Raw genomic sequence first — 26,956 nt, 5'->3', positions numbered from 1 at the left:
GGCCTGATGCTGGATGTGGACGACGATGAAAAGTCAAGAGTGGTGGAGCTGCAGAAGGTTGAACTGGATTATGTGGAAGAACTGGAGCTATAGGTGATGGAGCTACAACCGGAGCTGTAGGTGGTGGAACTGGAGCTATAGGTGGTAGAGCTACAACTGGAGCTATAGGTGGTGGAGCTACAATTGGAGCTATAGGTGGTGGGGCTGGAGTGACTGAATCTCCAAAAGATGAAATTGGTAGTACCTCAGAAATATCTAAGTGATGACCTGAACCTGTGAAGTATGATTGGGTTTCAAAGAAGGTAACATCAGCGGACATAAGGTACCGCGGGAGGTCAGGAGAGTAGCATCGATACCCCTTTTGTGTTCTCGAGAAACCCAGAAATACGCACTTAAGAGCACGAGGAGCTAACTTATCTGTTCCTGGAGTAAGGTTATGGACAAAACAAGTGCTTCCAAAGATACGGGGTGGAAGAGAGAACAAAGGTAAGTGGGAAAACATGACAGAGAATGGAACTTGGTTCTGGATAGCTGAAGATGGCATACGATTAATACGATAGCAAGATGTAAGAACGGCATCCCCAAAAACGCAACGGAGCATGAGATTGTATGAGTAGGGTACGAGCAGTTTCAATAAGATGTCTATTCTTTCTTTCAGCTACCCCATTTTGTTGAGATGTGTACGGACAAGATGTTTGATGAATAATCCCATGAGATTTCATAAACTGCTGAAATGGGGAAGACAAATACTCTCGGGCATTATCACAACGAAATGTGCAAATAGAAACCCCAAATTGATTTTGAATTTCAGCGTGGAAGGTCTGGAAAATAGAAAACAGCTCAGATCGATTTTTTATCAAAAATATCCAAGTGCACCTGGAATAATCATCAATGAAACTGACAAAGTAGCGGAATCCTAAGGTGAAACTGACCCGACTAGGACCCCAAACATCTGAATGGACTAAAGTAAAAGGTGACTCTGCTCGATTATCAAAACGCCGAGGGAAATGGGAGCGGCTATGCTTACCGAGCTGACATGACTCACACTCTAGAGCTGACAAGTGAGATAAACCAGATACAATTTTCTGAAGTTTTGACAAACTGGGATGTCCCAACCGTTTATGTAATAAATCCGGTGAATCAGTAACAGGACAAGTTGTAGAAGGAAGACAAGATGCGAGTCCATGTGATTTAGCAAGGATAAGGTAATAAAGTCCGTTTGATTCACGCCTGGTACCAATGATCCGCCCCGTACTGCGTTCCTGTATAAAAACATGGTCATCAAGAAATAAAACAGCGCATTTAAGTGATTTAGCTAAGCGACTAACAGCTATGAGATTAAAAGGACTATTGGGAACATAAAGGACTGAATCTAAAGGTAAGGAAGGAAGTGGGCTTGCTTGACCTATTGCAGTTGCCATGGTTTGAGACTCATTGGCCATTGTGACTTTTGGAAGAGATTGAGAATACGAAATAGTAGTGAAAAGAGATTTGTTACCAGAAATATGATCTGATGCACCTGAATCAATGACCCAAGACTCAGAGGATGAAGATTGGGAGAAACAAGTCACGCTATTACCTGTTTGAACAACAGAAGGTATCTCAGAAGATGTCTGCTTACATGCTTTATACTGAAGGAACTCAATATACTCTGCTAAAGAAACCATCCGACTATTCAAAGCATCGGTTCCCATGTCACTACAATTTGTAGTAGTAGGGTTAACTTGAAATAGTGGAAATAAGTAACTCCTGTGAGAAAACTGAAAAAATAGCTTGAAAAACACTGTTTACAGCAAGAAAACAGAACAATGTTCTGTGCCGGAACACTGTTCACGCCGGAAACACTGTAGCTCGCCGGAAAATTCCAAAGTTGTCAGAATTTGTTGTAATAAGGATGGATAGACTCGGAATTCCTTTGCGAGCAAGCTGGCCTGAAGAAATATTTTCAAAAAAATGACCAGAAAGGTCACTGTTCACGCCGGAAAAATATAAAAGTGGCCGGAATTTGATTTGAATTAGATGGGTAGGCTCGGAATTTTGAGAGCACACTGTCCTGAAGAAGCTTCGCGAAAAAATGGCCGGAAAGTGGCCGGAACCCTCACCGGAAAAGTTGTTGCCGACGCGTGGAGGAGCGTGGCGGCTTTTCTGCCGGATAAAATTTCAAGGATCGGTAGTCGGAGGGTGATCTACCACGTGGTGGTGTTGGTTTTAGCACAACACCGACAGAAAGTGACTTTCACTTCGACAAGCCTTAGGTCACCGGAAAAATTACACGATGACTAAGTTCTTTCTTCCCGGTTAACACACAACGATCTTTTCTCACTAATGCTCTGATACCATGTGAGAAGGCACGGGAGAAAATATGTTATTGATATTGGATGATAAATACAATACAAGAGGTCCCTATTTATAGTTATACACTACAAGGAGATATTACTCCTCTTCCAATGTGGGACAAGACTACACTATACATATCTATAAACTAACAGGAATGAAGAAGGGAATCTTTCTAGAACCAGAACTTCAGGATAGAGTTGTAAAAGTAAAGAGAACTGGTGATATGATTGTCTCTTTTACACTAGTGGTGGGAAAGAAGACAATCAACATTAGTAGTGCCTATTGTTACAACCCAGAATTTGGGGTTGTAATTTCGGCCAAGAACTGGTGAGAAAGGAGCCTTCTGATGGTCTGACGTAGAACAGTCTACTCGGGCAACTTGGGCTTTTTAATTTTAAGCATATATAAGGGGGTATAGGTGATGAAAGCTCCGACCTGCCTCCCCCATACGCGCTGCCACCGAGCCGTATAGAACGAGCTGCCTTGGGGGCGAACCCCAAGGGCCTGCCTAGATGACTCAAGGGAGTGTCAAAGGTATCCATGCGAGTTTGGGAACTCGTATGGGCTGCGCAACGCCTTAGGGCCTGCGTTGGGCATCAAAAGGGTAGTGGAGGCTGCTATTGTGGAACGGCCAGCCCCGCGGGCTGCCGAGTGTTGGAAAGAGACCTCCACGCCGATTGGATACTTGACGCACCTGTCATAGGGGCATCATGTGTCGACTTGTGAGCATGGCTTTGGTTCAGCCATGCAAGCAAGGGTCCGTTGGCCTAAAGGTGCAGGTGTGGGCGACACTGCACTACTTCGGAATGGAAGCGTGCTGCAAGAGGGCTATGTATGGGCATGGCACGAAAGAGGCGCATGACAATGGCCAAGGACTAAAGGTTGCCTTACTCGGGCGAGGCACGAGCTAGTCGCGGATGCACTAGACGAGTGTAAGCTTGAGGATAGGGCTGTGCACGCGGGAGCGATGCTCAGTCTTGGGCTAAGGACAAGGCATGTCCTAAGCCAAGTCCCCAGGGCGCGCAAGGATTGTGATCCTACGATGGAGCGCCACGACATGCCTAGGGCCAAGGGCCTAGGCATCTTACGGGCGGCACAAATTGGGGCGAGTCCCCAACCGACAGGCACAGGATCGTGCTTGGGAAATCCTGGGACGGATAGGAAGGCTGGCCCGCAGCGAGGGGAACTGCGGGCGCCGCACGGGCGAGCAGGTGCCGCTACCCAATGTAAGGAAATGGGCCCGTGACACTTGGTATCAGAGCTGATTAAGGCCATACTATGCCATGGCACAACGTCAAGGCAAAGGGTGGATATGGCTAGTGCATTTTGGATGTCAGTGCCGAGATCACGTCAAAGCAGAGATTGATGTTCATATGCCAACAAAGATCGAGAACCAGATACTAATGGTCGACGAAGGAAATGGGTGATTCCATTGTCTTTCGTCAGTCTAAGGTGCTACTGAATGAGGTGATATGCCGATGAGTCGGATGGCCAAGAGAATGCCATGTTTGCCAGGTCGTGCAACCATATTACGAAAGAGTAGGCCATGGACTATAAACTTTGGGCATGATCATAGCGGAGATCTTGCCAAGGATGCGTGCAACGCATCATGCTGAGTGTCTTTCCTTCGGGAGAAGACTTTGGGTTGCCTGAGGGCATTGCCAAGGTGAGGAAAAGAATTTGAGGGTATAGCGAAGCAAGCGGAATGGGACGAGTTCCCAAGTTTGGAAGGTGTCATCATTCTGGAAAGGGGTATGTCGAATGATCGGGGACCGAGAGTGTCCAAGTGCGTGGCACACCGAACCGGGAAGCCGTGCTAGCAGGACCAAGAGAGTACCTGTCTATAGGGCGAGTATTGAAGTACTACCGGGAACATTGGCTACTTGCTGAGGAAGTGACGGCCGGAGAACAAAGAACTCTGTTCGGAAAGGCGACGATGCTATGACTTTGGGAATGTAGTACTCACCGAGGGTCGTCTCAAGAGCTGGCCGAGTGCCAAGTGAGACGACAGTGCTAAAATGTATCCTCCACATTTAGTGTGGGAGGATCCCGCCTATGCAAGAGGCATATGGGCGAAGTCGTGGGTCTGGAAGCGAACACATCTTCAAGGTAGTGGGCAAAGAGAGCCGCGGGAGCAGAATGCTACGTGAGCTATGCCAAAGGCGTTTGAAGGCCAAGTGAGCGAATGAGCTACTAGGGTTGCGCGAAAGAGGGCGTCTTAATGCTACGGGAGCCAAGCCAAAGGCATCTTAGGGCTACGCGAGCGAAAGGCTGCGGGAGCTATGCCAAAGAGGGCATCTTGAGGCTACGGAAGCGGATGGCTACGGGAGCGACGTCAAAATAGCACATTATGTGCTAACCTATGAAGGAAAGCTTCGGACGGACATGAGGGCCGTGAGGGTCATGGTGTGATTTGACTAGTGTGGGTCAATCACAAAGTTAGACACCAGAGGGTGCAAGTGCGGAGGCACTTTCCAAGTGAACACCGAATAGAGGTGAAGTGCAGAGGCACGCTTGGAAGATACTTGGGAGGAGGAGTGCATGGGGCACGACTCCTTTTTGAGAAAGGACTTCGAGGAAGTCCAACCCACAGGACAAAGGGGAGCTTGAATGGGCATACCTGAGGGGGCAGACTCCGGGATGTCTTAAGCCATGATGTGTCATCGGGGCGATGACATTATGAGTGTGGGAGGATGTTACAACCCAGAATTTGGGGTTGTAATTTCGGCCAAGAACTGGTGAGAAAGGAGCCTTCTGATGGTCTGACGTAGAACAGTCTACTCGGGCAACTTGGGCTTTTTAATTTTAAGCATATATAAGGGGGTATAGGTGATGAAAGCTCCGACCTGCCTCCCCCATACGCGCTGCCACCGAGCCGTATAGAACGAGCTGCCTTGGGGGCGAACCCCAAGGGCCTGCCTAGATGACTCAAGGGAGTGTCAAAGGTATCCATGCGAGTTTGGGAACTCGTATGGGCTGCGCAACGCCTTAGGGCCTGCGTTGGGCATCAAAAGGGTAGTGGAGGCTGCTATTGTGGAACGGCCAGCCCCGCGGGCTGCCGAGTGTTGGAAAGAGACCTCCACGCCGATTGGATACTTGACGCACCTGTCATAGGGGCATCATGTGTCGACTTGTGAGCATGGCTTTGGTTCAGCCATGCAAGCAAGGGTCTGTTGGCCTAAAGGTGCAGGTGTGGGCGACACTGCACTACTTCGGAATGGAAGCGTGCTGCACGAGGGCTATGTATGGGCATGGCACGAAAGAGGCGCATGACAATGGCCAAGGACTAAAGGTTGCCTTACTCAGGCGAGGCACGAGCTAGTCGCGGATGCACTAGACGAGTGTAAGCTTGAGGATAGGGCTGTGCACGCGGGATGCTCAGTCTTGGGCTAAGGACAAGGCATGTCCTAAGCCAAGTCCCCAGGGCGCGCAAGGATTGTGATCCTAAGATGGAGCGCCACGACATGCCTAGGGCCAAGGGCCTAGGCATCTTACGGGCGGCACAAATTGGGGCGAGTCCCCAACCGACAGGCACAGGATCGTGCTTGGGAAATCCTGGGACGGATAGGAAGGCTGGCCCGCAGCGAGGGGAACTGCGGGCGCCGCACGGGCGAGCAGGTGCCGCTACCCAATGTAAGGAAATGGGCCCGTGACACTATGCTCCGCAAACAAGATTAGCTGAGGAAACCAAATAAAATTCTAAGAACTAGTATCTGGTTCTCCAAAGTCTGAAGTTCTGTTCATGTTAGTTGGAGCTCGCGTGCGAGTTCTATCAGGTAAAGACAATGACTTGAGCAATCGGGGGCACACAATGATGGATTAAACCAAGTATACGGAGTATATGGCTGTGAAACCAGGAATGCTATTTATAATTTGTCGCGCACTCTTATAGAAAAGGATAAAAGGTAAACATCATCGAATTTGCTTTACCTGAACAACACCCTGTGTCTGCTATTAAAAAAAGAATTCTACTTGTATCATAGAATGAGACCCTATCAGTTCAAGCCGGGGAAATCCAGTTCTTAATATTTGGAAATCCTGATGTGCTATTGCACCTAGAAAGAAGAATTGAACTGCCATTTGGCGGGGTTCAGCTTTTACTTTGAATTAGACTTAGCTTTGTACTATGAGAGAGCTAGATTGCAGAGAAGAAAAGTATGCGATGAAGAATTACTGGCAACTGGCAAATGGTCCTACAACAGCCCCAAAAAAAGGGGAAGAAAATCACACTTTTTTATAGGTATGATAGAAAAAGAGAAAATCACACTTGAACATTTAAGAATGGAGGTGATATAGCTAAATAAGCTTCAAACTTACAAGAAGTAGTACCAGGACCACATGCAAAAGTTGCGATATTGTAGTAGAAGAACCCATAACCACCCATCATTGACTAGTGGTCGTAGTGAAAGCGTGGAGCCAAAACAGGAGAAAGAGTTGCAAAAAATCTAGAATTCGGTGATGGAAATAAAGGCAGCATTGAAAGACAAGCTATTAAAGTAGGAAGCATGAGATTTAGAAGCTAATGCAGTAATCTTGATGGAAGAAAATGATTAAGTTGCATTAAAAATTAGCAAATGAAGCTCTCAATGTTTCTAAAGGTCTAGGACCTCGTTGACAAGAGTTGTTGTAGTTGAATGAGGTGCAAAAAGCTATTAAAGAAAAAGAAGATTGGTATACGAAGTTACCAAGGTCTGGAAATGGAGAAGCTCTTGAAGAATATAAGAGACCAAAAAGAGAAGCTGTGAAGCCGAGTGAAGCTAGAGGTAGCCTTAGATGACTTGTATTATGGATGCAGGAAGGGAGAAAGAAATGTTCAAGCGATCAAGAATAATAAAGAATAAGGTTAAAAAACTTGAAACAAGTTAACAGTGTCAAAGATGATTTCCTTAGACAGGAAATAATAAGACCATAGAGAGTTGGAGGAGTTATTTTGGTTAATTGCGACAAAAATTACGATATTAACTTTATAGATATTCATGCAATTGACAGACAGAAATCTTAACTACACTCTCCAAATTATGTCTATTGGAGTAACGATGGGTACGAAAAATATAAGGGTAAGAAAAGCCTATGGTCCAGATGGAATCTCTATAGAAGTTTGAAAGTGCCTTGGCTAAATTCGAGTAATATTGCTAACCAAGCCATTCAACATTATTGAGAAGGAAGTATGTGTATAACAAGAGTACATTGGTTCCAAAATGCATCTTTAAATAAAGGATATCTTCAAAGTTTTCTGAAATGTTGTGATATTAAACTTATTAGTCATACAGAGAAATTTTGGGACAGTGTGATACAACATAAACCCAGGAACATACAAGATTGATGGAGAACCATTTGGATTTATGCTTGTTGTTCTACAACAAATGCTATTATTGTTGTAAGAAGATTTATAGTAGCTTATAGGGAGAGAAGGATGTTCACATGATATTCATTTGACCTACAAAAAGCATACAATAGAGTGACAAGAGAAGTCCTTTGATGAGAGTCACAAAGAAAGGCTTCCATATCACCTATATCATAAATATAAACTTCATAAAGGATATGTGTGACAAAAGCCATCAAAATGTTGAACAGTGGAAGAAGATAAATATAAGATTCTCATAATCGTAGATTTACACCAAGAATCTACTTTCAATTGCACTGGTTTACCCTAGTTGTAGATGACCTAACCAATAGTATACAGGATAAGGGTCAACATTGTGCGCTATTTGCATGTAACATAGTGTTAATTGACAAAACTAGCGAAGGAACTGACGAAAGCTGGATCGATAGAGAAGCACTTTAATAAAAAATATATAATGATAAGAGAAGTAAGACTTAACATTTGCATTGCAAGTTTAGCTCACATAAGTAGAGTGAAGGTGAAGTGAGATAGATGGAACAGTGGTACCTAAATGCAGTAATTTAGAAATCAATATTTAATCTTCTAGGGAAAAAACATGATAGAGGAAGATATAATAGATCAAATGAAAAAGGAATGATTGAAATGGACGACTAATGCAAGAGTATTATGCAATAGGGATACCTAACAAATTGAAACGACAAATTTCATAGAATGACGATGAGACCAACAATGTCATATTGGAATACATGTTCGGCCTCTTTGGCCTAACCTACTGACAAGATAAATGTCGTAAAATGCAAATGTTAAAATAGATGAACAAATATATAACATTGGACGAGATCAAAATTAATCATGCCAAACAGAGGATGCATACATAACACATAGGATAAATGAGAGAAATAAGTATAAAAGGTTTGGTCATGTCTGGTGCAAACCTCCATATACACTGGTCTACAGGTGGGACATTATGATTATTAAAAATGATAAAAAAAAACGAGGTAAACCTAAAAGTACATGGCATGAAGTTGATTTCAAAGACCTATAACCTTTCTAAATTAGTGCAGATTTAGCTTTAAAAGATGCACAGTAGAAGCAAAGGATAATATATGTGATACAAAGTAATTGTTATTGTTACACTTACGTCGGTTCATATGTTTATCAAGAGTCTTTTTAGATGGTTAAATAACTTGTATTTCACTAAAGGGGACAAGTGCGAAAATTTTAAAATCTCGAGTCTCAGAGAACCTCTAATTTGTCTTTTGTTCTAACTTTGTACCGGAATGAAATAATCCAAATAGGGTGGATGTTTACAAATGATTCATGAAGTCGACCCAACTAGCTATTATGGTTGATTTTGTTGATTGATTGATTGACAAAAGCTTACATATGCATACATAACAGAACTCCATCTCTAAAACTTTATCTGATCTTACTAGCATGATACTTTTTAATAGAAATATTGAATAGGTATTATACAAAGTTGGCTGAGCGTAATATTAACAGATAACTTATCAAAAAAACAAAAGTTGTTACTGACAGATGATAATCCCACAGAACAACTGACAACCAGCAGAGTGCAACATGACAGATAAATTATTCCAAAAGAATTGCATCATTGACAGACGAGAATCCATCAGAATAATTGAAAACCAAGTTTGTTTTGTTTTTTATATTATAAAACAATTCCTTCGAGCCTCCCACCCCCCCCCCCAAAGAAAAAAAAAGGTGTGAAAGGTTAAACAAACAATTAAAATCTGATGGTGCTGACCTATAATTTGCCAATATTAAAGGAACATTTCGTGTTTGCTAAAAGGTTCACATACTCAGCCCTTAAAAGCTTCCTGTCCTTCCTTTTTCCTAGAAGTACAGTGTTACAATACTTACCTATACAGTAGTAAAAAGGAATTGGGTGTTTTGACAATATTCGGTCCCAACTGTCATTGAATGAATTCCTAAAAGTTCCATCTTTGTCCAAGAGGTATGTGAATCCACCAATGAGTGCAATTACCTGAGAAAAGGGAAGTAGTCAAATTAAAAAATAAAATAAAAATAAAATAAAATAAAAAACTCATGTGTTAATTGAAAAAACTAGCAAAAGAACTGACAAAAGTTGGAACTATGGAGAAGCACTCTAGTAAAAAATATTTAATGACAAGTAGAAGCAAGACTGGACATTTGCGTTGCAAATAAGAAGAAGGTGAAGTGAGATAAATGAAACAATAGTGACTAAATGCAGCAATTCAGATATCTAGGCTTAATCTTCCAAGAAAAAGACATGATATAATATATAGAATAAAAAAAGAATTGACTGAAATGAAGGAGTAATACACGAGTATTATGCAATAGGAAGATCTCAAATATCAGGGCTAAAGAAGTTGTGCTCTACAATGTCCAGCGTGAGAGAAAGTAAATATTGATTCTCTAGATCAAGAGTACCTTTCAACATTGAGATAGGGTAACACAAAATTTTGGATTCTCTCCAACCATCTTTTATCCTTCACAGATATTTCCGATTCGTTAGTGTTTCATTGGGACACAAATTGATAACAAGCACGACAACAAAAGTATTATGAACACAAATACATTGTTTCACATTTTTTTATTAATATTAATGTTTTCGGGAAGATATATTACGGTGTCGATAAGCTACATAACCATGCATGTTTTAAGTTCTAATTAGATATGCCAAAGATAAAAGGTTTGATGGATCTAAAGAAGACTCAATCAGGTCCAGATGTTGGCACATTTGCTTCATTAAGTTCCAGTCAACCTCAATGACTGAATGAACGATTTGGAAGGATCATGAAACCAAAAGCTATAAGTGGTTTAGTTTATACAACTACATGTCATAAAGCCTCTTTGATTTCCATAGTTTTTGACTTGCACACCTATAACCTATTAGTTCCTCCATTCTGACATAGCCACTCTGACATAGTATAACACCTGCACTTGGGGCTAACTGCTAAGTAGGTGTAACACATTCTATAAATTTGCTGCTGAAGGGCTGAATAGGTTTAACACAATCCCAGAACTTCTTCCAAATATCATACCACCACAGGAAGGATACTAGATAACTATGTTGAATCAGTGAGCACGAGTGAAATCTTCAGTAATTTTTTGAACAGAAGAACTTTTAAGTACTTAAAGTGAGGACAAGAAAGAACAGAACAATTGCCAACCTAAGAACATACTTCCCAAGTGCATAGCGCCATAGCCATTGCAAGTGCATATTTTATGAACAGAAAAATAAGTTTGTTGCCCTCTACAAAAGTTCTTCGATTCTCATCAGTCATAAAGAGAACTATCACCTTCAAGCTTTAAAAATGGAGTATTCTTGAAAACTTTCAGTGTTTTTAGTTTCCAAAATGCTATTTTCAATTAGAATTTTCTTAAATTCTGCTTTTGGAAATTCTCAATTAAGCTCCATCCCTAAAATTTCCTTTACAGCCTCTCCTCAGGTAACAGAAGAAATGTAATAAACCATGCGTCGCAAATACTGGTTACACTCTTTCGACAAATTAAGGCCAATAACATCAATTTTTTTGAGAAGGTAACAGATTTCAATATATTAAAAGAGAAAGCCCTTGCACAAAGATTGTGCTAAGGGGTAACATGCTTACAAGACCCCAAAAATTGACAAAAACCAATCTTGTAAACAGCTACAAGGAACCAATGAGATCTACTATAGATTCTACATCTTGTACCAGTGCTTCTTTGCACCAAAAATAAAACAAAAATATACAATTCATCTTGATCCTTTGTTCATGGTTAGCCAAATCTTCAAAGCATCTTGAGTTTCTCTCCTTCCAAATTTTCCATCAAATACATGCTGGGATAATGTTCCACCACCCCCTTTGACCTGTGCCTATACCAGAGCCATTCCAACATGCCAACATCTCATCAGTTCTCCTAGGCATTGACCAACTTAAACCTTTCATGATCATGAACAATTGCCATAGTCTATCGGTGACCTGACAATGTATGAAAAGATGGCTTATTGTTTCATTTTCAATTCAACAGAAAAAACATCTTGAACACAGAGGCAATCCTCTCTTCATCAGGTTGTCATGAGTCAGTACAGCCTGTTTTACCACTAACCAGCAGAAAATTGTCACCTTTAGGGGTATTTTCATCTTCCATAAGTGTTTCCAGTGCCATGACCCATAATGCTGGTCACTTCTGTTTAAGTCATGTAGGTTGACTTTACTGAGGACGTTCTATGTTGTTTCTGGCCCATACCATCTTGTCTTCTTGTTCAGTGGTTCCCCAGAAGTTGTGTAGCATTCTGAAGAACTCGGTCACTCTACTTACCTCCCAATCATTTAGGAATCTTCTAAAGGTTAGGTTCCATCCCTGTAGACTCCAACTTCCAGCTAAAGTTGCATCAGGTTGTTGCACCAAACTGAAAATATCAGGGAAGCTCTCTTTGAGTGGTCCATTACCAATCCAGTCATCATGCCAAAAGGAGATTTTCAAACCATTCCCAACTTTAAAACTAATGTTGCTTGCAAAGTCTTGCCAAAGGGTTCTTATTGATTTCCAAACACTCACTCCATATCAGCTGGTAACAGAACTTGTGCACCACTAACTTGTTGACCCATATTTCTCCATAGAGCTTGGTCTTCTAGAGGGAATCTCCACACCCATTCATCTATAGGAGTTTGTTATGCTGCCTTAAATTTCTAATTCCCTACCCCCTTCCTTATTGCTGCATGTTAGAGATTCCCACGTAACTAGATAATAACCTCTCTTCTCCTTGTTTCCATGCCAGATAAAATTCCTCCTCAAAGCATCAATTCTCTTTTCAACATTTACTGGCATGGGAAAGAGAGACATCATGTATGTTGGGAGAGCATCAAGGATACTATTAACCAGGACAACCCTTCCTCCAAGAGATAGGTAATTGCTTTTCCACTTGGATAGTTTCTTCTCACACCTTTCTAGGATTCCATTGCCATATCTATTTGGACTTGTTCTTAGCCCCTAGTGGTAACCCCAAGTATGTAGTTGGTAGGTTCCCCAGCTCACAACCTAAAGAGCCTGCCAGTCTTTGGATGTTTGGGACAATATTCACCGTGAAAAGCTGGGATTTCCTACCTGAAGCTGCTTCAAACACAGTTAGAATCAAGCTCATGTGAGAAACTTGTTCCACTTTGGCATCACCAAAAATCAGTGAGTCACCGGCATACAGTAGGTGTGTCGAGGTTACTTCTGACATTGTTAAGCACCTTGAAACCCCTAAACCAACCTTCAGTATTTGCTTTCTTGATCATGCTATTCAATCATTCCATGGCTATAATGAATAGGAATGGTGAGAGAGGATCTCCCTGTCTTAAGCCTTTCTGAGATGGGAAGAAGCCTTCTACGGAGCCACTCACGAGGACCGAGAATCAGACATTACGGATACAGAACTGTACACTTAGTCCATTTCCTGCAAAATCTCATATCTTCCGGGAGCTTAAGGAGATATTTCCAATCGATGTGATCAAACGCCTTTTCAATATTTAATTTGCAAAGAACCCCTAGTTTTTCCCCCCGATTCTGGAATCAACACATTCATTGGCTATAAGAGCTGCATCCATAATCTGCTACCTTTGATAAAGGCCATCTGTTGAGAGTCGACCAACTTATGAATCACTTTCTTCAACCTTTCTGTGAATACCTTGGAGATAATTTAGTAGACACTTCCAATAAGGCTGATGGGTCTGAAGTCCTTTAATTATGCTGCCCCAACCTTCTTAGGAATCAGTGCTATGTAGGTGGCATTGAAACTCTTCTCAAAATATTCCTGAGAGTGGAAATTCTGAAAAGTGTTCATCAGGTCCTCTTTTATAATTTTCCAGCAATGTAAAAAGAAACCCATAGTATATCCACCAGGACCAAGAGCCTTCTCAATTGCACAAGCCTTAATACCTTCTAAAATCTCTTGTTCTTCAAAATCCCTTTGAAGCCACTGCTTTTCTATAGCATTAATTTGAGGACATTGGAGGTGAGTAAAATCAGGCCTCCATGCCTCAGGTTCACTATATAACAGCTGATTGAAATCGATAATCTCACTTTTAATTGTTATTAAATCCTCAACCGAAACCCGATTGATGTTGAGCTTGTCAGTAGTGTTGAACCTCCTGTTTGCATTTGCCACCATGTGAAAGAATTTTGTATTCTTGCCCCCTTGCTGTAACTAGTCTCTGAGCCGAGGGTCTCCCGGAAACAGCCTCTCTATCCCTTCGGGGTAGGGGTAAGGTCTGCGTACACTCTACCCTCCCCAGACCCCACTAGTGGGATTCTACCTTCTTTGCAATCTCTTCTAAGTCCCATAGATAGACTTGCCCTCTGCAGCATCTTATCTCTAGTAAGATTCCTAGTCTCCTATGCTACATCTAGTTCCAATATCATGTTTAAACACTCAGTTTTCATAGCTGCCAAGTTTTCTCCTTGAGATAAACTCCATTCTCTCAAGTTACCTTTCAAAAGCTTGAGCTTCTATGCCAAGATGAAATCTGGTCTTCCGAAGATACTAAAGGAAGACCACCACAAAGCTACCATTCTCCTCGACTCCCAACCACCAATTCTCAAATTGAAATATGATTTTGAATTTTCCCGGTCACCACAATTGAGAAGAATAGGGGTGTGGTCAGAAGTAGCTTTGGTCACTGATTGCCTGATGCTCCTAAAGCTTTCATCCCAATTTGAAAAACCTATCCAATCGGGAGGCAATGACAGAGTTATTGTCTTTGGACCATGTATACCTTCCTCCAATTAAAGGAAGATCAAGAAGCTCTAAATCCTCAATGAAGTTGGAGAAATCAGTCATGGCCCTTGTTATGATGTTGTTATTTCTTCTTTCCTCCATAAACCTGGTGATATCAAAAATCACCACATATTACCCAAGGTCCATTAAAGGTTCCTCGGGAGGCAGTAGCTTCCCACAAGACATTCCTTCTTTCTGATCTATGGTGTGGAGCATAGACTCCAGTCAAGTGCCATAAAAAATTATTCCTCTAAGATACAAAATTGCAAGTGATGGTATAACTTCCCACATTAATCACCACCCCCCTACAAGTTCTACTGTCCTATAACCACAATATCCCCTTGGTGCTACTAGCTCCCAAATCTAACCCACATGTACCCCCCAAATCTCTTTCACGAACCCCCGGACATCACCTTCTAATTTGAGTTGTTGCAAGCAGTAAATATCAGCCTTCCAGTTCTCTATTAATGACTTCACAATAGATCTTTTATCCCTTTTATTCAATCGCCTAACGTTCCATGAGTTAATTTTTACCTTCACTGATAAAAGTTGCTGATGGATTTCCCCCTGCTTCTACTGCTGGATTCAGGGAAGGAAGTTCATGTTGAAAACTAGATTTTGAACCTCCATGCTCCCGTTTCTCTTTTTCAGAGTCGATACTAAACTAAGAGCTGCTGCTTCTCTTTTTTGTAACCTGCGTCTGACAATTTTCATGAACAGTGACAGGGCTTATGGATCATCAACACACCGGCTAAGAAAAAGTACGTAAGGTATACGCCTTCCAATTCTCATGTCTTAAGCACGAGATTTGTTCCAATTTTGTGGAATGAGATACTCCACCCCTGGAAATTCACCCCATATGCTTTGCGCATCTTCATTACATTTTTGTGTACCCATAAGGAGGCTTCCATCTCAGCCTCTAAAATTAGAAATCCAAAGGTTGTACTTCATCAACTGACCATGTATCTTGGTCCTCGTAGTCCACCAGTTGTTGGTCATGTATTGGAGGATGAGTGAGAGGAATGATTTCTCCACCAAACTAGTTTGACCTTCTTCTTCTTCAGTGCCAACGTGCGAGCCAACTCGTCTATCATGGCTGTATCTAGCATAGCCTCTTCTCTCGAAGAAAAAGCAGATGAAATTTCAATGGCCCTTGTGATTTGGTTTACGTTAAATTCCTCCTCCATTGGGTCAGATCTATCTTCTGGGTAAAGAAGTGCAAATATTTTGAGTAGTAGTATGTTTCTCCGGTCTGGGCTTTTTATTAAATCCAAATAAGATTTTGTATTAAAAGGGGTATTGGGTCTTTCTATAATAGGCCCAATAGTTGGCTTTGGGGCAGCTAGAAGCCCTTCTTTAACAAGACATCACTCATTGAAATGGTCCCACATGCCCTTCCATTATACCAGGTCGCCGGCGATTCAAACCTGATCGGAATAGAAAAAATTACTCTGTTTTTCTCCACCTCTATGACTTTTGGGATTATTTCAAATGGACCCTTGACTTTGATTCGAGCCCATTTCAGATGATTTGTGAGGGAAGTTTCCTCCTCTGTTTCAATCTAGCCTCCACATTTGTCTCTGACTAAGTTGCTCCGACATGGCAGTTTAGGTGCCGCACCCGTGTCGACACGATACTAGTATGGGTGTGGTATGGGATCCGTATTGGATCTAGTCAAACAATTTTGGGTACTTTGACCACGACGGACGAAAAAATTCGAGATGAGATACAATTTGATTTCTGAAATCAGAACCAAAACTAGGATTAATTTGAAGAAAATAGCATACCTTATCTAGGAAATCAATCATTTATTTATCTACAACTTGAAAATAAAAAAGAAATTCACACTTTACAAGCTATACGTAAGTATTCCACAAAATTTCGCATAATTTAGATTTATTTATTTATTTATTTTATTTTATTGAATTATTTTTAGTCGTATCCTCGCACCCGTATCCGTACTAGGATCCATATCCCTGAATCTTAGAATTTACATCTCGAAGGATCCGACCTCTATGTAACGACCCGACCGGTTGTTTTGAGCATTTGCACTTCGCTCGGTAGTTTACGGGCATGAGTAGCTCCGTATGATGCATTATGACTTATGTGAATCGTCGGTTTTGATTTTCAGGTTATTCGGAATCGAATTGGAAGAATGGATTTCATTGTCGAAGCTTTAAATTGGGAGAGTTGACCAAGTTTGACTTTTTGTGAATTTGAACCCGGAACGGAGTTTTGATAGTTCTGTTAGCTTCGTTGGGTGATTTTGGACTTAGGAACGCGTCCGGATTGTGATTCGGAGGTCCGTAGTGGAATTTGGCTTGAAATGGCGAAAGTTGAATTTTTGAAAAGTTTGACCGAGGGTTGACTTTTTGATATCGGGGTCGGATTTCGATTCCAGAAGTGGGAGTAGGTCCGTAATGTCGAATGTGACTTGTGTGCAAAATTTGAGGTCAATCGGACGTGATTTGATAGGTTTCGGCATCGGTTGTGGAAGTTTGAAATTTCAAAGTTCATAGATTTCGAATTGAGGTGTGATTCGTCGTTTCGATGTTGTTTTGTGTGTTTTGAAGCCTCGAGTAGGTCTGTATTATGTTATAGGATTTGCTGGTACATTTGGACGGGGTCCCGAGGGGCTCGAGTGAGTTTCGGACGTAGTTTGGATCATTTCGAATGGTTTTTGCATTGTTGGTTTTTCTGCTGTTACCTGTTGCTTCTGACGTTCTTCGCGATCGCGAAGGCTTGGCCGCGATCTCGAAAGGTGTTTGATCAGTGGAGCTATTTGTTCTTCGCGTTCGCGCTTCTGAGGTCGCGTTCGCACTGGATTGAAGATTGTAGTCTTCGCGTCCGCGTCCATGGCTATGCGTTCGCGTAGTGTTGAGCGGGGGTTGGTCAGTCTATATGGATTCTTCATCGCGTTCGCAGGGAGTTGTCCGCGATCGCGGAAGTCTGGTAGTGTGTTTCATCGCGTTCGCGAGGGCTTTGCCGCGAGCACGTAGTGCAAAGTGAGGCAGTGTGGATTTGTGCTTCGCGAACGCGAGGCTTCTACCGCGTTCGCGTAAGAGGATGCCTGGGCAGAAGTATAAAGTACTCTATTTCGAGGGTTTCGGCCATTTTTACATTTTTGGAGCTATGGAGCTCGGATTGAGGCGATTCTTGAAGCAATTTTCACCATATGAATTGGGGTAAGTGTTCTCTACTCGGTTTTGGTTATATTTCATGAATCTATCTTCGATTTTAGCGTTTACTTGATGAATTTTAAAGAGGAAATTGAGGGTTTTCGCCGAAAGTTTCATAATATAAATTTTTGAGTTTTGAACATCGAATTGGAGTCGGATTTGAGTGAAACTAGTATGGTTGGACTCGTAATTGAATGAGTTGTCGGGTTCCGATGTGTGGGCCCGGGTGGGGCTTTTTGGCCGATTTTGGGCTTTTGATTCAAGATTTGATCTTTTTCGATCGGGATAGGTTCCTTTAGCATTGTTTGATGCATTTGAGTTGTTTTTGGTTAATTTCGAGTCGTTCGGAGGTCGGAACACGCGGATGGCATCTTTGGAGTATCGCTTGGCTTTCTCGGCATTGGTATTGGCTTGTTCGAGGTAAGTAACTCTTTTAATCTTAGTGCTGAGGGTATGAAACCCCGAAATACGTGTTATGTGATTGGTATTGAGGTGACGCACATGCTAGGTGACGGGCGTGTGGGCGTGCACCATGTGAATTAGGACTCTGTTGTTTCCATGGCACTGTATAGTGGTCCTACTTTGTTGATATCCGTGTTTTCACTATGTGATAAAGTAGTTAAGCTGTCAATCATGCTAGATATCATGTTTAGGCATTATGCCGATACTGTTTGGACCCATAGTGGTCGTTTCTTACTGTCACCTCACTGATTTCATTGATATTTCATACTCAGTCATATCCATGCATTCATGCCATATCTCAGTCTCGGTTATTATTTATTGATACATCATATCATTGTTGTCGGGCTAATTTCATGACAGTGTGAGCCCGTGAGTGAGATTGGAGAGATAGATGACTGAGTGAGGCCGAGGGCCTGAGTGAGAGTGATATTTTGGGATCGGGCTGCACGCCGCAGCATGATATATTGATTACATTTATGGGATCGGGTTGCACGCCGCAACGAGCCTTAGGGTTGTATATGTATATGGATCGGGTTGCGCGTCGCAACGAGCCTTATGGCTATTTATATATTATGGGGTCGGGATGCACGCCGCAACGATATAGCGCTTGGGCTGAAAGGAGCCCGTCCAGGAGTCTGTACACCCCAGTGAGCGCAGTCGACTATATATATATATATATATATATATGTGGATCGGGCTGCACGCCGCAGCAGTTATTATACAGCGCTGAGTGATTGAGTGAGAGCATAGTGAGAGAGGATGCGAGACAGTGAGATTGAGTACTCTGAGAGTGTGAGTACATGATTCATCTCTGAGGTACATGGCATTTGCATGCACGCATGACATACAGGCATAGAGATGCATTTTTCCTCGTGCTATACGGTATCACGTCATTCATGATTTTTTTTTATACACATTGATATGTGAGCATAGAGAGGTATTTTATACTTGTTATCTGGAAAGAATATGAAACATTTTTTTTATTTATTGTGGAAAGGATATTTGAAAAATTACAGTTTTCAAACTTACTCGTATTTTTGGCATTTTCGGTAAGAGACTTGGGTTTTTCACCGAGATACTTGAAAAGCATGACCATTTTCTGAAACTGTGAACGAGCTGAGCATTTTTACTTCTGAGATACCTCTTTTATCCTTGTATTTGTGCTGTTATGATTTTTTGCGGGATTTTGGTATTGAACTCGACCTTGTGTTAGCTCGTCACTGCTTTCAACCTAAGGTTAGGTTTGTTACTTATTGAGTACATGGGTCGGTTGTACTCATACTACACTTCTGCATCTTGCGTGCAGATGTTGGCTGCTGTTATAGCTGTGTTCGATGGGAGCTGGATTGAAGATGTACCTACGTCCCGGCTGTAGTTGCCTCTTGTTCGTGGTAGCTTTAGATCTGTAAAACTCTATTTATGTACTATTCGAACAGACTATGTATTTATTTCATTTCTGTTTTGTAAACTCTATTCTTAGAAGCTCATGATTTATACTACCAGTTCTTGGGGAATGTATAAGATCAAGACTTTTCATTACTTAATTGCTTTATAAATTGTTATTGGAATTGGTTAGTGTTTAATTGGCTTACCCAGCGGGTTGGGTTAGGTGCCATCACGACTAGTCGGATTTTGGGTCGTGATATTATTCCCCCTGAGTTTGACGTCCGCACCCATGTCCGAGCAACTTAAGTCTCTGATTTGTTTGAAGATTTTTTGGGACCAAAGATACGGAGAAATCCCCAGCAATCTCACTCAAACCCAATCAAGTTTTGTTGCAGCTAGAAAGTAACCCACTGTCGGTGCCCACCATTCAAGAATCAGCAATAAATTCCTCCATCTCTATTCCTCCATCTTGATATGATCCGCCATTTTTCTTACCGGAAACTCAAACAAGAATTTCCATCCGTGCATTTCGTACATCTGCCTGGAATATTGCTTTATTTGTTACTGACCCATCTCCTAACGTCAGAGAACGTGGGTAGCTCTTTCGAGACGCTGAAGCTTCCAACCAAACATCCACTCAACAAATCCTTATCAGAAATTTCAGGGCCTTGAACAATTACATTTTTATGCATGAAAATTTGCACAGTTGATGTCGAAGCCCCCTTAGGTTCCCATTTATCAGTCTTGAAAGCTTCAAAATAAGAGTGGTTAGCTGCTGGAATAGCACGCCTATGCACGACTGGGACCGCCTTATTTATGAATATCTCTATCTTTAATGCTACAGATTTCCAACCCACATTGAATGCTGCTTCTAGGAGTATTATGACTGCTCTCCGTTCCCCCGTATTGCTAGTACACTTATGTATCTGCCAAAATCGTTGTATTTCTTTGTGCAAAAGAAGTTATATACGCGGTCTCTGGTCTTCCATCTCCTGAGTTCATTCCCCCTCCCTTCAGACGAAGTATGCAGAAGCTTGCAAGCCCACAACATGACATTCCGGCTGAGAGTCATCTTTCTCACAAAATTCTTCTTGCGTTCCACCCATTCGTACCAGACCTCTGCACCATTTGTAACTTTAGTAATATCAAAGGACTTCTCACCGATAATAAAGTAAATTTTGTCAACCATGATTCTAAGTAAAAGAGAGAAAACCAAGTTTTTGAGCCAATCATCAAGACATGATTGATAAAAAAACTAAGTGAAACCAAGGAGCATAACACCGCAAAGAAACAAAAGAGCCACCAGAGAGAGATGTTAGGCTCTCTACTCATAACTAGTGCCTAGGAGCATTTTTTGCTTTAACATCAAGTTTTTACACTATGAACATCTTCATAAACACTGGCTTTCCATAATCTGATCCTTAACCACACAAGGAACCACCCTATAACTTCTAACACAAGCACTTTTGCGCACTGAGCATAGAGATGCTTCTCAAAGTAGAGCTAACTGGTCATAAAATGCAATATTACCACTGGAACACTTGAAAGAGGCATAAAATCTTTTACTTACAGTTTGCACAGCCAAAAAACCAAGAAAAACACATCCCTAGCCACAAAAAGTCTGAATTTTGTTTTGCGCCAATTTCCGTCCTCCAGCTCGGCCACTCGAAGATGAAATTGAGCCTTACAAGTTGTGCAATGCGAAAATGCAAACCCTTCCTGCATAACAATCAAGGGGTTACAACTGAAAGCTTTATCACAAATTAGTAACCCATATTCAACTAGTAGGAAAGAAAATATCTAACTTTGACAGATCTCCAATGATCAAGGCAAGAGCGATGCACATATTGTTGGGTGCCTTTGCACATGCAAGGAGATATCAGTTCATCGTCTGAAAACAACAGCACAATCAGGCCGAAGGAAAAAGTCCGTTGTACAATTTAGCATTTAAATACAATAATGTAAGCTCATCATGGCTGTAAAATTTCCACTAAGATCAGCTAACTTATCCAAAAAGGGAAACACAGATTCTTCAGAAAAATGGTTTCAGAAGTGGTAATAATGCTAAAGTAAAAGTAAATAGATCATTGCAAATGCAGCCTAAGGTTGAATTGATTAGACTATTTGAAACATTAAATATTGTCAACATCGACTAAAGCCTGTATCTTCATAATAAAAAAACTCTCACATGAGAAAATAGTAATCTGATGAAAAAGAAAGTTATAACATGAGGAACGCTTCACACAATCCCTGGGAATAAAAAGAAAATGATGCCCCATTAGGAAGACCAAAACCGCCATAAGAATAGGGTTTCTCCAGAACAAAAAATTTTCACTATGGCTTTTCATTCATTATAATCAAATGAGAAGACACAATTGTTTCAAGCACCATCACCTTATGGGCTATTCATATTTCAATCGAAAGGTAAATAGTTGCAATAACCATTCAAAGTTCTTACAACCCAATACAAATCAAGTAAAAATAAGAGGATCAAAACTAAATTATTAAACCCAAAGGGCCCCTTGTTCCGGTTTCATTCGAAGCTAAGCAGTGGCAAGAAAGACAACAAATTGAAATTTACTCAAAGATAACATATAAAATACCATCATCGCCATCACATTCGAGACAAATTCGACAGCAAGGTAAGGAACCAAGTTCGACATCTTCATCATCCTTTATTATTTCATTCGAAGGCGGAGGCTCATGTTCATTTTGATGAAGCAGAGGATCGGATTCATTAGTGTTCCACTCCTCTCCCACTACCTCCAGCTCTAATTCACTTTTCATTGGACGGAGCCTCTTTCTAATCCTCAATAGTGGACGCACAATCCTCCTTCCGCAGACTGTTTATCAGTGATCAAATCGCAATCCGGGAGAAATGAATTGAAAGAAGGAGAATAATTATACAAATAAAATAACACGAATATTGTTGATTTTTACATTGATATAAGAGGGTTTGCAGGGAGAGGGCTGCACGATGTTGGTAACTGTTGTCAATTATTTGTTCCTTGTTCCTGCGGAGCCTATTTGAGCAAAGATCAATTTTCTACACTTTCTTTTAATTTCTTTTAGGAAATTGTTATAGTGTCACGGTTGTTAGTAACAAAATTAGTATGAGATTCAAAAATAGGCAGATTTATAAGTGAAAACTGAAAAATAGAGTAATCGATTTTAGCTATTTTTCATGTAAAGATCAATCTAAACGAAAACACTTTTTAAAATTCGGAAAATATTCCAGCATAATATTTTACATGTGAACTTCCAGCATAATATAGTGGATTTTCAACATAATATACTGGAAGTTCATACACAGGTGAACTCTCTTACGCTGAGAGTTCATACACAAGTACTCCAATCTTCAGTATATATGCTGAAACTTTCCGTGTGCTGAAGTTCATACTATGCTGAAGTTCGTACACAAGTGTACCAATCTCCAGTATATTATGATGGAACTTTCCGTGTTGTAGCAAAATATGCTGGGAGTTCATACACAGGTGCTCCAATCTCCAATATATATGCTAGAACTTTTCGTGTGCTAGAGTTCATACTATGCTGGAAGTTCATACACAAGTGCACCAATCTCCACTATATTATGCTGGAACTTTCCGTGTTGTAGCAAAATAGTGGTTATTTTTTAATTACTAGTCCGAAACTGGCTAGCCCGTACTTTTTTCACAGAGAATTAGAGTATTGCATTCTAGCACATATTTGAATATTAAGATATTATATTAATATTATTTTATCTTTAATTAAAAAGTTATAAATATTAAAAATTTAAATAAATTTCTAAATAATTTTATACTATATTAGAAAAATATTTTTTTTAAAATATATGGTAGTTAGTGGTGATGATAGCTAATGATGGTAGTTGTGGTGCCAACTAGGGGTGGTAGTTGGGGGTGGTTTTAGCTAATGGTGGTGGTTGTGGGGAGCATCTAGTGGTAATGGTGTGTAACCGTAGTGGTTAACGGTGGTTGATGGTGGTGGTTGATAATGTGACGATCCAATCGGTCGTTTTAAGTTTACCATTTTGTTATGTGATTCGTGACTTTGAGTAGGTCCTTATGATATTTTATAACTTACGGGTATGAGTGATTTGGAAGCGAAAGGGATCAGGGAGGATTTAGAACAATATCTTACTATTTAGAAGGTTAAAGATTAGCTAACTTACCCCTCGATCCTAGAAATAACGATTTGGTTTATGTTTTGACGCTTACAAGTTTTTATGACGTATTTACTTAAATTTATATTTGAATTAGGACCCGAGGGGCTCGGGAGCATTTCGGCATTATTGCATAAAAATTATAGTTTTAAAGTACTTTAAATCAACTTGACATGTCATTTTGAGTTGTAGCACTTTGCTTCATATGTTGAGCCTTTGGATAAGTCCATATATGTTTTTTGGGATAGTGTGGATGGTTTGAAGGGATCCCCGAGGGCTCAGGTGAGTTTCAAGGTATCAGAGGAGACTTTAAGTGAAACTGGAAAAATTTGTTGTGTAGTAGACCTGTCGCATCGCGCCGGGCAATGCATGGGGCGTCGCAACAACGTAGCTTTTCAGCAGTTTTACCTTCCTCTTTAAATAGCCTCATTTCGTACCCAAAGTTCATTTTACCATTTTGGAGTTAGGGCTCAGATTGAGGCGATTTTTGAATGGTTTTTCATCTATGATGTTGTGGTGAGTCTAAATCGAATGTATGATGATATCATGAATCTATTATCAATTTTATCTTGAAACATAGATTGAAGGTTAAATCAAGTGAAAATTTGGATAAAACCTATCTAAATTATTATTTGAATGCCTAAATGATCTTAGATTAAAAGTCTAATAGTAGATTTGGACTCGGGAGGTTATGGGTCACTGTAATTTAACTTTTCTTTTGGTGTTTGACCATGTTGGCCCGAGGTTTCTTTTATTGACTTTGGCCTAAACTTATTTTTGCTTAGGAATTGAGTCTTCTGACTTTGTATGGCATTGTGGAGCACTCTCTGGTCTAGATCGGACTCATCTGATAGATTTATAGTGAGGGAAGGTGATGTTTATAGATTAGATCTAGTCGGGGACCTAGGTAAGTTGAGACTTGACCTCAATGAGAGAATTGTCCTTAATTATCTTGTTTTGCTATGTGTTACGTATTTGGGAGTACCGTCCATGTGAGGTAACGAGCCTATATGCAGATTCTATGTGATTCTATGCACAGGTAGAATAATAACCTTTGCATGTTTATCTTTTTTAACTTACTTTACTTGTGTCATGACTATTTGTGCCTCTTTAGTAAAGGCATCTCTCATATGCTAGTTAACATGATGGAATATTATAGGTCAAGAAACATTATTGTATGACTACTGCAGGAGCTTATTCATGTTAGTATAATGTTACAGGCATCCTTCACATACTAGTATAATATTACAGATTTCATGTATCTATTTTACATGGTTAAATTATTTATCCATATACTATTTATATGCACCTTATTAGCATATATTGTTCTCATTACTTGTTTGAGATGATTTGAGCTATTGAGCTATTTGGGCATCTGAAACCACGTTTTTGTTGAGGTATGAGTTAGAGCATGTACATTATGTTCCTGTAGGACGTAAAAGATTTACCTTCATATTTGCATGTGAATAAGGATCTATCACTCTAGAGTAACTAAACACCAAAAACTCGGTGGTAATGTGCGCACAGGTTCAGAACCGACGTGTTTCTGGTTTGATTTGTGATACCGATTGATTTGAATGCGAATGTGGGAACTTTATCAGGTTTAAGTGATCCTTTATATTTGTTCATACAGTCTTACATGCTATATCCATGCGTATTATTATATATTGTTTGATGCATTCTAGGCATGCATAAGACTTCTTAGCAAACATTTTAAATAAATATTGAGTTGTGCATATCATTGTATATGCTCTTTTGGATACATCAATACATGCATTGAACTTGTTTAGTTAAGATAAATTATATCATATCATATACCCTATCTATGCATATTGTCATATGCTTTGACTGTGATTAGCCTATTATGTTGTTGTGTATTTTCTCTATTGTTGCTATTTATATAACTACGTAGGTTGGTAACATGAGTATCTTTTGACTAAATCCTCACGACTATTTCATTGGGGGAAGGTCAAGGATACTTACCGAGTAGTATACTGATGTACTCACTATATACTTTTGTACTCTGTGTGTAGATATTGGAGCTAAGTGATTGCGAAGTTCGAGAGCGAGTATCGAAGATAGAAAACGATCTAGTACTGAGCTGATAGTTATTCATGGCAGCCTAGAGTCAATATTTCAGTTTATGTATATTCAAATAGATGATATATTTATCTTTATATCAGCATTGTATTCCTACTTTTAATTGCTCAAGACTTCTTGTGATAATGCGTATTGAATTCTACATTTTTACTTTGTCATTGAAGATTATCTTTGGCTTGAGTAGTTGTGATGACTAACAGTAGTGGTTGAAACTATTGGCTGATGGTAGTGATTATCATTAGTGAGTGGTGGTTATTTTTGGTAATGATGATTGGTGGTAATAATTGTAAATTATAGCTACTAGTGGTGATGACTGGCTGTGGTGATTGGCGGCTAATGGTAGGCTAAGAACACAGATTTTTAGCTATATTTTGCACTCTAATTAATATACTTGAATTGTGTTTAAGTCTAATTACTAGTACTTTGTACTTATTACGTGTGTTATGCTGTGTAGGATGTGATTCCAAGTTGAGACACATTGGAGCTTTGAAGTATGAGTAAAAGCCTAAGAAATTAAATCGGAATTGCGTTCGGAGTTCGAGGACCAAGTCTAGATATCAAAAAGTGAAGAAAAAATCAAGTAGTGCAAATAATTGCACTATCGCGCCGCATGGGGCGGAGTGGCAGTGCAAATGTGGGATGTTCCTGACAAAATACAAGGTCTTTGATAAAGTTCACTAATGTGGCGCATGGTGCGCCGCGGGGCGCGCCGTGCTTGTGCAATTTTCCACCAACTTTTTTCACTTTGGCTCAGAAAGGGTAGATTGATTTGGGCCTGTTCCTACTTGGTATAAATACACTAGAAACACATTTTGAAGAAACTTTTGACCAACAACTGGTGCAATATGGGAGTTTATATCGAATCATTAATGTTGATGTTGTCTATGTCATTTGAACCATTGTGAGATAACCTTTTCCATATCTATGGAGTAGTTTACGTTAGGGTTTGCGAATATGGTGTATTGAGTGTCCTTTGTGGAACTAACTCTAGTTTAATTGCATGAATTCATTTGTGGAGCTTTGACTTGATTGCAAACTTTTTCACCGGTTTATTTAATCGAAGGAGGAATATTTTGGTGATTATTTTTGCATTATTATGTTTGGTTTAATTAAGTGAATCTTCTAAGTAATCGAAGGAGATTTTTGAATTGTTGATTAAACCAATTTAGGAGAATATTCAAGAGACATTTTACTAAAGACTAGTCCATTAACATGTTCTTTCATAGCTTCACAGT

At 40.4% G+C, this 26,956-nt stretch overlaps 1 pseudogene; it reads right to left on the bottom strand.

Annotated features, from left to right (window-relative positions):
* Nucleotides 1-22,492, bottom strand: part of LOC107823051 (uncharacterized) — a 28,498-nt pseudogene extending 6,006 nt beyond the window's left edge.
* Between the last annotated feature and the right edge of the window lie 4,464 nt (nt 22,493-26,956).

Source organism: Nicotiana tabacum, chromosome 13 (genome assembly GCF_000715075.1).
Source record: "Nicotiana tabacum cultivar K326 chromosome 13, ASM71507v2, whole genome shotgun sequence".
In the NCBI taxonomy this organism is placed as follows: domain Eukaryota; kingdom Viridiplantae; phylum Streptophyta; class Magnoliopsida; order Solanales; family Solanaceae; genus Nicotiana; species Nicotiana tabacum.
The sequence above is the reverse complement of the archived record's forward strand: the minus strand, read 5'-3'. Positions and strand labels throughout refer to the sequence as shown.